The sequence below is a fragment of the Phasianus colchicus genome, chromosome Z (genome assembly GCF_987193195.1).
Source record: "Phasianus colchicus chromosome Z, bPhaCol1.hap1.1, whole genome shotgun sequence".
Taxonomy (NCBI): Eukaryota; Metazoa; Chordata; class Aves; order Galliformes; family Phasianidae; genus Phasianus; species Phasianus colchicus.
The window spans coordinates 33,615,403-33,626,203 of NC_143476.1; the positions used below are offsets into that span (position 1 = coordinate 33,615,403).

The 10,801-nt window shown below is 38.2% G+C and overlaps 1 long non-coding RNA gene across 2 annotated transcripts; it reads right to left on the reverse strand.

The window, feature by feature from the left end:
• Positions 1 to 2,125: 2,125 nt before the first annotated feature.
• LOC149912816 (uncharacterized) lies at positions 2,126 to 10,475 on the reverse strand. Of its 2 annotated transcripts, none has more exons than XR_016461933.1 (4): positions 9,881 to 10,475; positions 8,726 to 8,955; positions 5,227 to 5,375; positions 2,126 to 2,961 (listed from the first exon to the last, which is right to left on the reverse strand). It is a non-coding gene; the product is annotated as an uncharacterized LOC149912816 (long non-coding RNA). The 2 variants fall into 2 exon arrangements; XR_016461932.1 differs by having other exon boundaries at positions 9,521 to 10,475.
• Positions 10,476 to 10,801: the final 326 nt, after the last annotated feature.

Sequence of the window (10,801 nt, forward strand, 5' to 3'; positions counted from 1 at the left end):
TGATTTGTTTTGGTTATCTGAAATAGTTGTCAACAGTGCCAGCACTCCACATCATAGATGAGGATTATAATTCTGAACAACTACCAGAATAGTCAGATATCTTAAGACTTCTGACACAGAGCTCAGTTTTACTGTACAGATATATATTACGCAATTAAAATATAATTTCTTAAAATACATTCAGTTCTCAATCAAATACACAAACAGTGCATGTCTTACCAAAACCTGCCATATGAGGCAAAACCAGACTCATAATGTTTGCATTATTTGTTTCTTCGTATTTGTATTGATCTTGAATTAAGATATTTTTATTATAGGGTTGCAAATGCTACTCTCCAGATAAGAATTTGTTTTTCATATTAACAAAGCTGGCCTCTTCAGCTTTTCTTTTCTTTTCTTTTCTTTTCTTTTCTTTTCTTTTCTTTTCTTTTCTTTTCTTTTCTTTTCTTTTCTTTTCTTTTCTTTTCTTTTCTTTTCTTTTCTTTTCTTTTCTTTTCTTTCCTTTCCTTTCCTTTCCTTTCCTTTCCTTTCCTTTCCTTTCCTTTCCTTTCCTTTCCTTTCCTTTCCTTTCCTTTCCTTTCCTTTCCTTTCCTTTCCTTTCCTTTCCTTTCCTTTCCTTTTCTTTTCTTTTCTTCTCTTCTCTTCTCTTCTCTTCTCTTCTCTTCTCTTCTCTTCTCTTCTCTTCTCTTCTCTTCTCTTCTCTTCTCTTCTCTTCTCTTCTCTTCTCTTCTCTTCTCTTCTCTTCTCTTCTCTTCTCTTCTCTTCTCTTCTCTTCTCTTCTCTTCTCTTCCTTTTTCTTTTCTTCCCTTCCCTTCCCTTCCCTTCCCTTCCCTTCCCTTCCCTTCCCTTCCCTTCCCTTCCCTTCCCTTCCCTTCCCTTCCCTTCCCTTCCCTTCCCTTCCCTTCCCTTCCCTTCCCTTCCCTTCCCTTCCCTTCCCTTCCCTTTTCCCTTCCCTTTCTTTTCCCTTTTCTCTTCTCTCCTCTTCTTTTTTTTTTTTTTTTTGTAATAAAATAACTCTCCCTAAGATGTTTCATCCTTTCTCATCTCTAGATATGATTTTTTAGAAGATTTTGGTAAAATATTATCCCGAATTACACTGCTGTGAAAACATGCTGAAAATTCTTTTTTGTTGTTGTTGTTTCATTTTGTCTGAACTCTGGAATCTTTGCTTTAATTTTTGTTGTGTTGGCCTCATTAAGGAGGACTGCCCTTAGTATTTTAGAAAGACTGCTGAGGGATTAAAATATATATACGCAGTTATTTCTTTGTGAATTTTTTTGTTTATTATTTCTTTGGTATTGTAAAAGGGGATTTATCTGGGACTTTAAGCGACCCTCCCACTAGTAAAGTGGCCCTCTGAAGAGCAACATTTAAATTAGGAATACTATCAGCATTTATACATATTGCACACAAAAGAATATGTTAAAATAATATTATTACATTTGCAAAGTCAAGTACTCAAAAGTCACAAAATACAGAATTAAGCTTTAACTTGTCCCTCTTACACATCAGTGTTCTAGTATAGTAATTAGAGACTGAATTGTAGAGTACTTGCCTGCCCTTTTGTGGCACAGAATGGATGGTGTTCCTTTAATGAGCAACAATACATTTTTACTCTTATTCTCTAATATGTTTTTGCAGGACTTATTTTCAGTACTTAATTTAAACACCATTTGGAAGACTGAATTACTAATTACTTTTCTGAGCATCTCATAAAGAAAGTGTGGAGCTTCATCAGAGGAATATCCATGGTTCCTTTGTGAGCTGAGGCAGTACTTGTTATGACCATGCACTGCTTTATAGAAGAGAACTGCAGTGCACAGGGGGAAATCAGAGATATCTGATATTTGGAAAGCCTAAGACTTTTTTTTTTTACTTTTTTTTTTTTTTTTTTTTTTTCAGTGAACTTACATGTGCCACAGTTTCCACTGATTGTTTTTGTAAGCATAAGCAATTCCATTTTCCACAAATTAAATACCAGTCTTAGTCAAAAACTTACAAAAAGAGAACACAAATAATGATTGTCTGTGGTAAATTTGGTTAAACTACTTGCTTCCTTGCATCAGATACAGGATCCAACTCACCAGAGCAGTGTTCAACTGTTTTATTCATTAAAACGTCATTTCTGTGTCAGTCACATCTTGACTCACCAGCCAAACGTTCTAACTTCCAGATCAACTAAGAGGTTCTACAGAAAACATTCACCCCTCTTACAAGCCATGAATCATCTACAAGCAGGTTCCCCCGAGGCATTTACAAGGGAAGAGTGCCTGTGAAAAATCACTGTATGATCATGTAACTCAACACAAGAGTGCATTTATCAGTCTAAGTTGCACGTGAACAACTGGCCTGGAAAATTTCAGCCAGGAGACTCTCGAAATTATCACCAGTTCAACACTTGTTAGCAGGAATTGTGTCTCAGTAACAGAAAGTTACTGTCCATACCACTCACAGTAACCTTGTAGTTCCCAAATATTGATGAAACAAATACCTTAAAACTTCAGGATTACAATTACCAGAATACATGAACAAAGTGATTTAGGCCTGGACTAGGGGAAATGCAAGGAGAGTATCTGTGCGCATCCAAATACAGAGCTCAGACAGGACAGACCTGAAGAGACATGTACCGACATAGAAGAGCTGTAGGAACCTAGGGCAGAAAGCAGCCATTTTTCACAGATAAAAGTAATCAGAATAAGATATTGGCTTGGAACCTTCTCCACAGACACAAAAACAAAGGTGTTAGGTAAATTAGAGAACTTTCCTATGACTGAATTGTAGCAGCTCCTTGGCACTCCGGTCACCATGGCTATGATCAGAGGAGTGGTAGTAGGATCTCAGCAGGTGGAGAACCTGAATCCCAGATCCAGAGGGAGCAATCCCACTGTCCCTTTGGCAGATGGTTTGTCAATCCCAGGATCACCAATTGCTATCTTCTCACGGTTTTCTAACAGGTGTAACCTTTAATACAAAAATGCATAAAGACTTGAGAAGGAGGATCTAAAATAAGGAAATGCTCTTCTGGCACTATCATCATTCTTTCACAAACCCACAACAGTGTGGGTGATCCTGAGTCCACTGGGAATCCCTCTTTCATTGCTGCCCTCCTTAAAGTGTTCAGAACAACTTCCGAAGAGAATCTGTGTTTCCTGGAAAAGGAACAGCACTTATAACTATTCCCTTAAAAAAAAAAAAAAAAAAAAAAAAAAAAAAAAATTAATAATGATACATAGATAGGTCGGTAGAAACACAGCTACGTAAGTAGGTACATAGATAGAGGAACTGATTTACTCTTTTTTTCCTTCTTTCTCAAATAAAATAAAAAAATTGCCCAAACATTTGTTCTCTAAATTTCTCACAAACCCTACCAAAAAAAAAAAAAAAAAAAAAAACAGTTTCTGCTCTGCTTTAGTTTCACTTCTTCCTCCTCAATCCTCAGAAAAGAGTCTGTGATCATTGCACCCCACTCAGTTAATTTTTTTAAGGGGAATACAACCTACACTGTACAACTGAGCAATCTGCTTGCTGAACACTGGCTGTATAGTCTTTCATGCTCACATTATTCCCATCTAGCTTGCAACACGTACATTTTTAGAATACTTGCATAGACACATGCAAGTCTGACGATGCTACAGCCATTTCTTCTTTCTGGCCAAAAATTCTAGTATCTAGACATGCCAGTATGGCAATAACAGTAATCATTTCCTTCCTTGGAAAAAGAAAATCTGAAGGACACAGGCAGGACACAGACCGTGCAAATCAGAGTACTAACACTGAGTGGTAACACTGAGTAGTTAAAAAAAAAGGCACACTAGTCTGCAATAGCAACTTAATCATACAATCAACACATTTCCTAGTACCCAGTGGATCAGTCAGTTCAATTCTGTTCATTTTAAAAAAAAAGAAAAAAAGAAAGAAAAAATGGGAAAAAAAAAAGACAAAAAGTAAATAAATAAATAAAGTCATTCACTAATCCCAACAGGAGCACACCTCCATGCTAAACTGATGTACATCAATATCCTTTGAAGATATGTTTTTTTCTCCATTATTGTTGCATTCACCTAAAGGCATACAAAATAACAAGGATCCAGGATAGGTCTTTTTACTACCATAGAACAGTAAGTTACAGTTAAAGTTGAGCAGGGTGGCAGCTGAGGATGAGCAGTTGCAAAGCTATGGCAATAGGTTAGCTCATGAGATTTTTGTAATCAGTGTGTCAACATTGTAAATTGTTGGCACATTTTTGTAACAAAAAACATCATGCTTCTTTTGCTTGTTAGCTGAGTTCCCTATCTCAGCACTGTCAACTCAGGTCTTGGACAGCAGACATAGTGATTTTAATTTTATGACATAGTAGTACACAATCTGAGAGCATCACAGCACTCCTTCAAAAAATCTAGGGACAAAAAATTGAGACTGTTTTGCAAATGGTATTTATTATTATGCAGTTATAATATAATTCCAGCTTAAATCTGCAGGAGTTGCATTAGCCAGCACAAGTATATGAACAGTCATTTTGTACTATTCTGAGATAACCTTTTTACTGCTCGACAGCAGAGGTACATTTGCTCCTCTTAGCTAAAGACCAGTTCCTGTTATGCTACTCAGATGGCACACTAGCTTCTAGCGTGGGCTAGTATTACTGCAGAAGGCTAATGCTCTTGACTAGATTGTCCTTGCTCATATTACATCATGCTGATCTTTCCTCCTACGAAGGGCAAATCTGCACCACCTACAGTCATCACAGAGGTCATCCAAACCACACCTCTGCCAAACACATTCTCTTTCTCCTGACCAGCTAAGTGTTGAATGTGACCACTTTCTTTTTGCAGAAGAGGACCTCTCAGACCAATTTGGCAGTTCTCTGATGCAGTGTGTCAGAGCACAGAGGGAGAACTTGAAATCACAGGGTTCGTGGAACCAGACGTGGTCTCAGTGAAAGATCAGACGAAGCAAGCACTCCCTAAGTGTAACCCCAACTCTGTCAAGTAAGACAAGACTTGGAGTAAAATTTTTGGATGTATGTTATGTACTAAAATGATTTCAGCACTCAGAAAACTTACTTACAGGAGCTGCCTCTTGATAGTTTCATTTTTCACCTCTTTTCTGTTTTTTGGTAAATTTATTGTAAATGAAAATAAAGTAACTGTCAACTTGTGGAGCTAGACAAAATGTAAGCAGATAAAGTGCATACGGAAAGAACAGCGTAGGCTGGATCTTTGTTACCTTTATCCATCTCCATGTGCACTGGATAAAGCTTCTGACCAGACAATAATAATTAATGACATTTAGAGCAAGACGGTTTATCTTTTGCAAGGTCATCCAGATGGAGGGCTGTGAGTCACTCTCAGCTTCCTTTCCTCTGTAGGTCAGACCTGTATCATTGGAGGGAGGGATATAAACACAGATTTCAATTTTTACTAAGTTCATTTTCTGACTATCTTCACACTTTAGAGAGCCACTGAAATAATTAAATCCACATTTCAGACACTTATATTTTCTTCTTGTATAAATTCACGAAGCAAGGCACATGTTAAATGGTGCATTGTTTACATTATTTCCTAACACACAGTAAGCAAAACCGTTTTGTAAGTTCTGCTGTGAAAAGGAAAGATTCAGAATCTTTGTCCAGAGGGGTAACATAGATACTCTGCCATGATTCATGGCTAGAAAATTGGTACCCACTTTAGTAACAAATAAACAAATTAAGATACTTCCAAAGATACTACCTATTTCATTTCCTCCATGATTTGCTTTTTCGAATCTGAGAATTTTCTCTAATACACAACACAAGGCAATGTGTTCACCAACAAAGGCATATTTTGAGTTTTTATTATAATTTAATCCATTATCAACTTGTTACCTGAGAATTACATGCGTTTTGGAGAAACACAAATTGAGCACACACATATCAAACTTGCATTAAATGCACTACTGCTGAGCATGTAAAGACACGATACATTTCATAAAACAGCCACAGATTCCAACTCCAGGTAAAGCATTCAGGGGTTAAAATCAGCATCAGCAGTGATGCAAAATTATGATGCAAAATTACTCTTACACAAATCATCACAGTGATGATTGTCAGCTGCAGTGAAAAAGAACAAAACAAAATGAAAACTTCAGAAAAACATGAATTTCAGCTGCATGGGTAATTAAATAGTTTGTGTTTGTTAAGTAGCCTACTTTTTTCTCCTTCTGTTATTATTTTTTCTGTTTACTGGTGTTACTATAATATTTTCACAAAATTGATCCTGCAGCTGTGAGATCTCTGGGAGTTTTGTTACCAAGAGTGGAAACAGTCATAGCCCCTACAAAGGTGCCTTATGCTTGTGATATTCTGTCAGATTGTGTACTGTCCTCTTCATAAATTGCATGTATCACATTTCTTTGATTAAAAATATATGCAAGCACAATTATAGGTACGAAGCAGTCAAAATACAGGTAATTTTGTGTGAAACATGGAATCACTCCGATTAGATTCAGAGTAATCCTTTAAGTAATTTTGAAAATTTTGGATACTTCCTGGTTATCACCAGGTAGCATGCAATGAAAGAAAGCTACACCTACTATTTTGAGGACTCTTTCAAAGCATTCATCTAATTTTTACAGTGCTGCCAATTCTGATGCTTTTCCCTAGCTGCAATCAAATAAGGAATTTAGATTTGGCCTTAACTGAATATACAGATTTTGAATACTAACTTTAAAATGAATGAACCATTTTGTTCCAGATACTTCCATCTGATCTACGTATAAAATCTGTATACCAACTGTCTGTGGGCTATGAATATAGTGCACATTTTCCACTTATCTTAGTTGTATGTACTGCCCCATCATGTTTCTTTTGTGCAGAGCAAAGCAGCAACACAATTTGTGCATTCAATCCCATGCACAGTATTCCTTACACCTGCCTTATTATTAAATATGCAAAAAACAAACCCTGCTTGATGGGTAGTGTATATAAATACAAATAAATAAACAAATTCTGGGTGTTTGTCATAAGAAGAGTTGAAAACTTATTGCATAATAAGCGCTAAATTGAATATCAAAGGGTATTATTATTCGAGAGATTACTTCAACAGTGTTTTCAAAATAAATACTAAATAAAAGAAAATTGAAAGGTGTACATTTAATTGTTAACTATTGCCAAGAAATAGAAAATGACATTTGCTGTATTACGGTCAGCACTATATAAATTCTCTCTCAATTGGAGCTGATGACAAACTTCAGTGTTCTTGCTGTTATGAAATGAAATTCTTCATAAATGCAGGTTGTTAAAGTGAAGTTAGGACTGCAACTGGAATACACAAACTAAGAGTACATCAGACGAACTGTTACACTGAATTTACCTTTTCTTCACCATACTTGTTTTATTTTTCCTGTTTACACAGTATTGGACTAAATTTTCAGGGTTTTTTATGGGATCTGTATGACTAATTATGTTAGAATGTTTGTTCATTCTCTCTCCTCTGTGCCTGCATAACCAATGCCTACTTGTTTGAACAAAGAGCACATGTTGCACTCGATTTTTGTACCCTGCAAACAAAATGGTGATGCATAGGCGGAGTTAGAGAGCAGGCATCCATTTGTCATTTTCAAAGAAATTCTAAAGGCAGCCTCCTATATGCCTCAGCATATTTAAACAAATGCATAGGTCATCTTAGCAATTGCTGACATTATGTACTATATAAGCTAATATGAAAACATTTCCAGTTACAAAAATGTTTCTGTAGATACAGATTGTAGAAGGAACTCCTTAAAAGTCTCAGAAATTTCTCACAATGATGAATGTGTGTCTTGAGACTTCATTCAGAAACAGGTTTGATAAACAGTTTGATTGAATAATTTGAGCCTCTCCAAGAAGATTTAAAAAGTCAAACGCACAAAAGTCATTATTTATTGCAAAGCTAAAGCACTATATTATCCACAGATTTCTTAATAGCAGACCTACTGCAGTCAATCGAGACAACGACTTAGGAGAGCCCAGGGCCCAATCCATCAAGGTGCCAAGCACCTCGTGCACCGAGAGTGCCACAGGCTCTAGCTGAAGACAAAAGAAATGAAAATATCACTCTGCCAAACACCTGAGCAGTTTACAAGGTCCCATATTTAAGCAGACAGGCAGTTCAGTGAGAGTAACACAGTATCAAGCATGACCATGCTGAACGATCCCTTAGTTAATGGTTTGTGTGAGTACGTACCACATAGGTCCAACAGAAAAATACTAAGATCCTAAAGCCAAAAGAATTCCCTACCAGTTCGGATAGCCAGGGTTTGTATTCATAAGAAGTCAAAAGTAAGGTTTAAATTAAAACCTTTTAAAAATTAAAAAAAAAAAAAAAATCAATAAAAATCATGTAATTACTACCTGCAACTAACATGTGACTTCGATACATAACAAAAAAGTTCCAAGAAAACATTCAATTAAGAACATATCCTTAACTTCCTCTGCACTCGACCCCACCTGCCTTCAGAACTTGGACGTTTAAGATTGGCCAAATAGAGACTAGGGCATCTGATACTGACATCTGCAAATTAATGTATTGTTTTGCTTATGAGTAATTGGATGCAAATGAATACAGTACTCAAGAGTTCTCGCACATTGTAGTACCTTTCATTTTAAGACTGTACATTAATGACATAGAAAAATGTGAGTAACAAGGTAAAAGTATCACAGAAAGAATAAAGCTGTGTATATTTTAAATGTATACAGCCATACCCTTACTTGTTACTTTCCTGAGTCAGTCAACAATTTTTGAAGCTTTCGAAAATTAGGCACGGTATTCCTCAATGGTATAGTTTATTATGGATAGAAATAAGTGAAATGTGGTGAAAATGACATGTATGTACAACTGTCACTGATGTCTCATCTGCACAACACAGCTGGCAGGTTTGGAAGCATATGCTGGGTACACTGCTACAGAACTCCAACTCCATTTCTCCAGAACAGTCACACTAAACAGAAAGATTTAAAAAAAAAAAAAAAAAGACAGAAAAATAGGTCAGCATGATCATTTCAGGCACTATCATAGCATTTTCCAGAAACTTTATGAGCAGATAGTCAGATTTTTGTTAAAGAGTATCAACAATGTTCATGGATTTCTGGCAGCTTCAGACATCCAAAAAACATCAGCAATCTTTTATTTGTAAGATCACAGTTAAAACAACAAGAAGAAACAGTCACAGCTATTCATCAGTTCTAATCAAATTAAGTTTAGAAACACTAAATCCCCTTAATCACCCCCAAATAAGGAAGCTTTCTATAGAACTGAGGTGTCATGGAGAAGTCAGCCCATTCTACTGAATGAGAAGAATATTCTTTGCGAGCTTAAGACAAACAGCCCTCTGTCAATATTTAATCTATGTGTTAAGGACGATTTTTTTTTTAATTTATGTGAGATGTATAACATAGACAGTATTTCATTTGAAATATTGATCAGGATGGGTGGTCTACTGCCAAAAGCACAGCATGCACAGCGTCATGCTGGCTGCCCTCAGACAGCCCTGCAGTACTTCTCACACAGAATCGCAGAATTGCAGGAGTTGGAAGGGTCCTCTGGAGATTGCTGAGTCCAATCCCCCTGCAAAAGCAGGTTCCCTAGATGGGCATCCAGATGAGTCTTGAACATCTCCACCTTCTCCCCAGTGCACTAACAGGCATCTTCATTTCAGTATTCCTCTTCTCCCTCCTTAGGGATTCCAGGGAGGACCGAACCATTGCTGTGTCCCATTAGACATTATGAGACAGACTCTCAATTCAGGATGAAAATACGCAGCTTGTTTGGGGCATGGAGAGCAGCAGAATCACTGTGGGGCATGCTGTAATTCTTGTCTTGTGGGACTGTCAATGTGTTATGTTAATGCCATGGGGACAACTCACTTGGTAAAGCGTAAACGTGTCCCCTGAGCACCTCCTGCACAAGTAACTACACAAATGACCAGCACTTTGCAGATCAATCCCTCAATTTCTAAGGGTTTCTCAGTGCAGATGAGAACACTGCTGCAGGTAGGCTTGCATGGTTGCTGGTCACAGACAAACTGATGCTGTAAAACATAAAATCTGAAGTGAATGAGAGGAAGAAAAAGAGCTGTTGTCAGTAGTTTCAATTGCCTTGGTACAGTCTGCTCTCCTTTTCCTTAAGTCATGACCCTTACCAGGGTCATGCTTGCCAAACGGGCCTGCTGTTTTTAAGAGGACAGCACTGCCGAGGAAATGCACATTTTGAGCCATACAAAGAGTTAATCTTCCTCCCAAGAAGCTTTCAGAGGGCAGGAAGCCAGCAGCAAACCACCCCCAGAAACTCCCAGCCTGGAGGATCGTACAGCAGCAACTTCAGGCCACCTTGGTCCAATGTACGGAGAAGGCTCTGACTGAAGTTTGCAGTCTGCCTGGTGATAAGGTGTCAAAATACCCACATATAAGTACGTGTACCTTTGTGCTAACACATGAGAACTGCACACACGTGCGTATCTGTGTATCAGCGGGCAAGAACTCCACGCTGTTCCTTGCTCCCCAAACTGCAAGGCAAGAGGAGTGTCATCACCCCTCTTTGTTCGACAGCGGGCACGGCGAAGGGACATCTCCCCGCCACCCCACCAAGGGACACCCGGGGAAGCAGCGAGCCCAGCCGCACTCCCCTCACGTTAACACAAACACCACCCCGAGGAGAACAGCCGGGCTCCGGGGCAGGGGCGCAGCCCAACACCCCATCCCGCCGAGGTGTTCCCGCCGGCGGGAGGAGCGGCGGCCATTGGCAGCGTTGCAGGGCGCAGCCCGCCTGTGTCAGCACAACTCGCGGGC